Here is a 7,671-nt window from a genome sequence, read left to right on the forward strand (position 1 = left end):
TGGATATCCAATTTGGTATTTTTATATAATGTTTCTGTCTTATCTCTTTCTATGTTTTTAATAAAGATTGTCTAATTAGATGTCTATTAAAATATTTTGATATTGTTTTATTTAATTCAGTAAAAAATTTGGAGTCCAGTTTTATTGGGATGGTTTGAAATAGGTATAGAAATTTAGGAAGTTGTTGTGATTCCGTCTGAGGCCCCTCAGGGAACGGCTGATCCTCTGCCGGCTTCCTGCTCAGAGGGGGAGGATGAGGAACAGGAGATTCAGGCAGACGGGGAGGAGGAATCTCAGGCTGAGGGAGAGGGAGGACAGCCAGAGTCCCCTGAGAGGGAGCTCTCCCCAGCAAGCAGCCTGGATTCCTTAGATGAAAATGCACAAGCAATAATCAATCTCCGGCAGAGAAGAGCAACACAACGAAGGGGACAATTAGCCAGGTACTTTCAGCACTAAAGAGGCAACAGCTGGGTTTGGGTGTGGTGCTCTCTGGAAAGGCTGAAAAGGCAGACCCACCCTTCCTGGCTTGTGGAGTATTATCTTTGGGAGTCCTGGGACATGGCTGTGATCTTTGGCGTCTTGGAATTCTGGTTTGTGACTTTGAATACTGAAACCTTGGGGGGGAAAGGTGTGGGTCTTATTCTCTACAGTGGTGGGTGTGCCAGCAAGAAGTCTGCTGTATTGTCTGGCCATCAGGACTCTGCTGTGAAGTCTCATAGTCTGCCTGTTGGGAAGAACAGGTTTTTCTCTGTGTTTATTTTTCAAACTATAAAGTGCTTTTGCTTTTACCAGCGTGTCTGGCTGCTTTTTCCAGTTGGTGTTGAAGTCTGGGGGCACCCAGACAGAACAGAAGTATACTCATTTTAATAGATACTATTCTTCCTATCAATGACAGTTGTAGATTGCCCCATTTCCCTAATTCTACCTTAGCTTGATTTACTAATTTTATGTAGTTATCTTATTTTATTGATGAGCATCTATTAGTTAAATTTATTCCTAAATATTTAAATTTTTTTGGTGGTAGCGAATCCTAATTTAATTTCTAATTCCTTATTTTGCTTATTCGTCATATTTTTGGTCATGAATTTTGTTTTCTGCTTATTAATTTTTAGGCCTGCTACCTCTCCATATTCTTCTATTTTCCCGATTATGTGTTGCCCTGTTGCTAATGGTTCTTCTAAGAAAAATACTAAATCGTCTGCGAAAGCCTGTAATTTATACTCTTCTTTTTTTATTTTTGTTCCTTTGATGTTGTTATCTTTAAGGATCTCATTTAACAGAGTTTCAAGTACTAATATGAAGAGTAAAGGAGATAGCAGGCATCCTTGTCTAACTCCTTTATTTATTTGGAATGTTTTAGTCATTTCATTGTTAACAATTACTTTGGTTTTCTCAGTAGTATATATATTGTCTATTAGTTGTTCAAATTTGGAGCCAAATTTCATTTGCTGTATTAGTCTTTTCATATATTGCCAATTCACATTATCGAAGGCTTTCTGCATGTCCAAAAAGATCAATGCTATTTGTTTATCCGGGTGTGCTTTGTAGTATTCAATTATGTCTAGTACAATTCTTGTGTTATTCCTAATTTGTCTCGTTGGTAGAAAACCATTCTGATCTATATGTATAGTTTCGTTTAGTATTTTTAAAAATCTTTCTGCTAGTATTAAAATGAAGATTTTGTAATCTGTGTTTAGCAGAGCAATTGGTCTATAGTCGCTGACCTGGTTTGTATTGGCACCTTCTTTCGGCATCATGGTGATATATGTCTCTTTCCATGTTTCAGGTATTTTAGCTGTCAACAATGCTTCATTATAAATTTATTTTATTTATTATTAGGGTTGAAAGGGACCTTACAGGTCATCAAGTTCAACCCCCTACCTGAGCAGGAAATCCTACAGCACCCCAGCCAAATGGCAGTCCAATCTCCTCTTGAAAATGTCCAAAGTTGGGGAGTCCACAACCTCCGCTGGCAGGCCGTTCCACTGGTTGATCGCTCTCACTGTCAGGAAATTCTTTCTTATCTCCAGGTTGAATCTTTCCTTGGTCAGTTTCCAACCGTTGTTCCTCGTCTGGCCCTCTGGTGCCCTGGAAAACAGTGTGTCCCCCTCCTCTCTGTGGCAACCCCTTAAGTACCTGTAAACAGCTATCATGTCCCCCCCCTAGCCCTTCTTTTTACTAGACTATCCATGCCCAATTCCAGCAACCTTTCCTCGTATGACCTGGTCTCTAGTCCCCTTATCATTTTAGTTGCTCTTTTCTGCACCCTCTCTATATCTTTTTTACAATTTCTAATTGTAATTGTTCTAGGATCTCTCCAAAGTATTTATAATATTCCCCTGGGTAACCATCCGGACCTGGTGATTTGTTACCTTTCTGTTTTTTAATTGCATTTTGAAGCTCTATTGGAGTGATCTCTCTATTTAACATTTCCCTATCTTCTTCATTTATTTCCATTACATTATTTTGTAGCAAGTATTTATCTATTTTAGTTGTATCGATTCCCTCTTGTGAATATAATTTCTCATAATATTGTAAGATAATTTCTTTTAATTTTTGTTCCTTATATTGTAATCTCCCTTCTGCATCAATTAATTGATGTATCATCCTATTTTCCTTTTCTTTTTTAATTTTATACGCCAGCCATCTGCCCGGTTTATTTGCATTTTTGAAGAATGTTTGCCTGGCAAGTTTGATGTTCTGACTATACTCTTTTGATCTAGTAGATTTAGCTCATGATTATAGCCAATTAGAGATTCATATATTTCCTTTTTTTATGGTGATTCCTGGTGTTGTTTTTCTATTTTTTAAATGTTCTCTATTAACGTGTTATGTTTCTGTCTTCTCTTTTTATTCCTTCCTATGTTATATGCTATGGTAATACCTCTTATGTAGGCTTTGAGAGTGTCTCACAAGTTTTGTGTAGTTGTTGGTTGTTTTTGATTTTCTTCCAAAAAGAATTCAATCTCTTTTGTAATTCTTTTAGTATATTCTTCCTCTAATAATATGTGTGGATTTAATTTCCATCTTTTATTATTGTTTTCAGTCCCTTTCCAGGTCACAACTAATGGATTATGATCCGCCCAAATATTTGTATCTATTTCAATTGTTTCAATATCTTGTAGCATTTCACTACTTGTCCATACCATGTCTATCCTTGAATAAGATCCATGTGGCGTTGAGTAGAATGTATATTGGGTTTGTTAGCCTCCATAAGTCTGCCAAATTTAATTCTTCTACCATATCTTTAAATGTGTTTGGCAGTGTAATGTAATCTTTATTTTTAGAAACATAGAGACATAGGAGACTGGTGGCAGAAAAAGACCTCATGGTCCATCTAGTCTGCCCTTATACTATTTCCTGTATTTTATCTTACAATGGATATATGTTTATCCCAGGCATGTTTAAATTCAGTTAGTGTGGATTTACCAACCATGTCTGCTGGAAGTTTATTCCAAGGATCTACTACTCTTTCAGTAAAATAATATTGTCTCATGTTGCTTTTGATCTTTCCCCCAACTAACTTCAGATTGTGTCCCCTTGTTCTTGTGTTCACTTTCCTATTAAAAACACTTCCCTCCTGGACCTTATTTAACCCTTTAACATATTTAAATGTTTCGATCATGTCCCCCCTTTTCCTTCTGTCCTCCAGACTATACAGATTGAGTTAATTAAGTCTTTCCTGATACATTTTATGCTTAAGACCTTCCATCATTCTTGTAGCCCGTCTTTGGACCCGTTCAATTTTGTCAATATCTTTTTGTAGGTGAGGTCTCCAGAACTGAACGCAGTATTCCAAATGTGGTCTCACCAGCGCTCTATATAAGGGGAACACAGTCTCCCTCTTCCTGCTTATTATACCTCTAGCTATGCAGCCAAGCATCCTACTTGCTTTTCCTATCGCCCGACCACATTGCTCACCCATTTTGAGACTGTCAGAAATCACTACCCCTAAATCCTTCTCTTCTGAAGTTTTTGCTAACACAGAACTGCCAATGCAATACTCAGGTTGAGGATTCCTTTTCCCCATTATTTTACATTTGGAAACATTAAACTGCAGTTTCCATTGCTTTGACCATTTATCTAGTAAAGCTAAATCATTTACCATATTACAGACCCCTCCAGGAATATCAACCCTATTGCACACTTTAGAGTCATCGGCAAATAGGCAAACCTTCCCTACCAAACCTTCCCCTATGTCACTCACAAACATATTAAAAAGAATAGGACCCAGAACAGACCCTTGTGGCACACTGCTTGTAACCTGTCTCTGCTCAGAATACACACCATTAACAATAACTCTCTGATGTCCATGCTTCAGCCAGCTTGAAATCCATTGAACTATCCAGGGATTAAGTCCAATCTTCACTAATTTATCTATCAGCTCTTTATGTGGAACTGTATCAAAGGCTTTGCTGAAGTCCAGATAGGCAATATCCATGGCACCACCTTGATCCAACACCTTTGTGACATAGTCAAAGAAATCAATGAGATTAGTCTGACATGATTTGCCTTCAGTAAAGCCATGCTGATTTGGGTCCAATAAGTTATTGTTTTTATCTATAATTCCATTATAATCTCCTATTATGCATATATTTTTGTTCTCTAAAGATAGTATTTTGTCGTGTAGTTTCTTATAAAATTCTTTTTGTTTTTTGTTTGGGGCATATATATTTATTAAATTTATTTTTCTTTCATTTAATTTAATTTCCGTAATCAAAAATCTTCCTTTGGGGTCTGAATAGGTTTCTTTGGCTGTTATTTCTTTTTTTATATATGTTGCTACTCCTTTCTTTTTTTTGTTTTGTTTCCTGATGATGTATATAATACCCCCAATTTTGGGTTCTCTAAGTATTTTTTTTTCTGTTTCTTTTATATGTGTCTCCTGGAGACATATAATATCTGCTTTTTCTTTAATTAATTTTGTATATATTTTTCTTCTTTTCTCCGGGGAATTTAATCCTTTAATATTTATCGAAATTAATTTAATTTCTTTATTCATTCTTTTGGTTTGTTGTTTCTTTTAATTATTTTCCTTTTTCTTATTTTTACTTGTTAGCTTTTGCTGCTGTCTGCGTTCTGGTCCTTACTCCCTCCTTTCTCTGAACTTAGTCTTCCACTTCTTTGGGTCTTTCCTTTCCTTCCTTTTCTTTCTCTTCCTGTCTATCATCTTGACTCATTCCTTCTAATCTGTCTTCACTTCTGGTCTCCGTTATTTCCTCTATGCCTTGTAGTTGTTCGTTTACTTCATGTGCTCTTTCTAAAGTATCTACTTTAATCTTCCTTCCCTCCCAGGTTATTACCATTCCTTCTGGAATGATCCATCTGAAATTTAAATGTTTTTTATTTAAAGTAGCTGCCAAGAATTTGTAATCGTTCCTTTGCTCTCTAACTCTTCTAGGTACCTGTTTAAGTATGTTAATATCCCTTACTTTGTATGACCAAATCTTCCCTCTCGTGGCCATAAAAATGCTATTCCTTATCTTTTTTCTCACAAATCTAATGTGTATTTCCCTGAGCAAATGATGGCGCCTGGCATAATTCGCATGTTTAAAGCACTAATTGACTTATACCACCATTAGAAACATCAATGGGCCTGTTTCCTCTATCATGTAACAATGCTGACAAAAGGCCCACTTTTTTGCACCCTTATTTAAAACCTGGCCTCACCCTTCCATTTTCTAACAAACATTCCTATTTTTAAATATTTTTGAACATAGTCTTATAACATAATGTTTTCTTTATTTTTTAAAAAATGCTGCTTATTGAAAAAAGAATCACTTTTACTGCACTTGTATCAAGGGTGCAGTGCAGAAATCATAGGCTGCCCGCACAGTTGAGGAGGTTTTTCAATCCTTATAGGAAGAGACACCACAATTAACACAATATATTCTTAAAGAGGAGAATCTGCTCTTTCTAATGGTGCTAAATTGAAGAGGATTGAAGCTGTCCCACAGGATCAAATAGGGCATCAAAGATAGCCAAAATTTGGCAAAAACCTGTTAAATAACAAATTTGAACTCTTATATTTTTTCAACAACTTGAAGGAAGGTGCTGCAAATTGGAAGTCCTCATTGCAACTGTGTACTTAGTACACCTGCCAAAAGTCAACCCAAAAGGCCAAGTAGTTTTGAAACTACAGCAGCCTGAAAATTGCTGTAAATTTATTTTTGAGGAGGGTTTTTTTTTTTGCAAAGTTTGAGCCTGAACCATGTAAAATGTAAGAGGACTAGGTACATGGGGTTTTGCCAGTTTACAAGGTGTGCAGGTTCTCCAAATATATCCAACATACTACTTAAACTGCTGCATTTACAGCTTCTGGAAGTTGGCCCAAAATGTCATTTTTGTGGACTCAGCATTTTGCAACCCTTTACTTGAGGTCTCCAAGAACTCCCAAGTAAAACAATTTTTAAAAAACCCTACAAAGATAGGGTTTGGAAAACATTCTTTGCAAAGACTAACAATGAAAAAACTTGCAAGCGGGTAAGAGCTGGGAATATCATTAGCACCTGGTTAGGGCTGGAAATAACATTTGGGGCAAGTTAGACCAATGGGGAAAAAACCTGCAGAGTTAGGCCTTGGAAAGCATTCTTCACAGAGAGTAACAATGAAAGAGCTTGGGTGCATTAATAGCACTTGGTTAGGGCTGGAAAGAAATATCTGGAACAAGTAAAGCAATGAAAAAAAATCCCCTACAAACACAGGGTTTGGAATACATTCTTGGCAGAGAATAATAATGAAAGAGCTTGCAAACCGGTAAGAGCTGGTTCCGGTTCTGGTGGAGCAACAGGAAGGAGGACGGAGGTTGTTGCTCTACCGGACTACGGTGTAACATCGTGAATGTAGGATGATTTAATCTAAGTCAGCAAGCCTGTTCTGGTCATTCTGAGAGGTGAGAAGTCTCTGTCTCTGGAGACCCCAATATGGCATCCCTCCCTAGAGGTTTAAGTCTATTTCAGCTGCAGACACATCAGGAGCTGATCAGCTGGGGCATCCAGTCTCCAACCTTCCCTTTATGGGGAAAGTTGTTCACAAGGTGGTATTGCTCCAGCTCCAGCGGTCCTTGGAAGAAGCCGATTATCTAGGCCCTCAACAGTCAGGGTTCAGGCCCAGCTACAGCATGGAAACTTCTTTGGTCACGCTGATGGATGATCTCTGGCAGGCCAGAGGGCTATGGCTGTCCTGGTGCTTCTTGACCTCTCAGCAACTTTCAATACCATTGACCATGGTATCCTTCTGTGCCAGCTGGAGGGATTGGGAGTGGAAGGCACTGTTCTGCATTGTTTTTCCTCCTACCTCTCCAGTCAGTCACAGTCAGTGTTAGTAGGGGGCAGAGGTTGACCTCTAGGTCTCTCCCTTGCAGAGTGTCTCAGGGGTTGGTCCTCTCTCCCATACTATTTAATATCTACATTAAACCGCTGGGCGAGATCATCCAAGGGTGAGGTATCATCAGTATGCTGATGATACCCAGTTACACATCTCTACCCCATGTCCTGTCGGTGAAGTAGTGGAAGTGATGTGCCGGTGCCTGGAGGCTGTTAGGGTCTGGATGGGTGTCAACAAGCTCAAGCTCAACCCTGACAAGATGGAGTGGCTGTGGGTTTTGCCTCCCAAGGACACTTCCATCTGTCCCTGGGGGGGAATTCCTGAGCCTCTTGGAGAGGGTTTCCA

Source organism: Erythrolamprus reginae, chromosome 1 (genome assembly GCF_031021105.1).
Source record: "Erythrolamprus reginae isolate rEryReg1 chromosome 1, rEryReg1.hap1, whole genome shotgun sequence".
In the NCBI taxonomy this organism is placed as follows: Eukaryota; Metazoa; Chordata; class Lepidosauria; order Squamata; family Dipsadidae; genus Erythrolamprus; species Erythrolamprus reginae.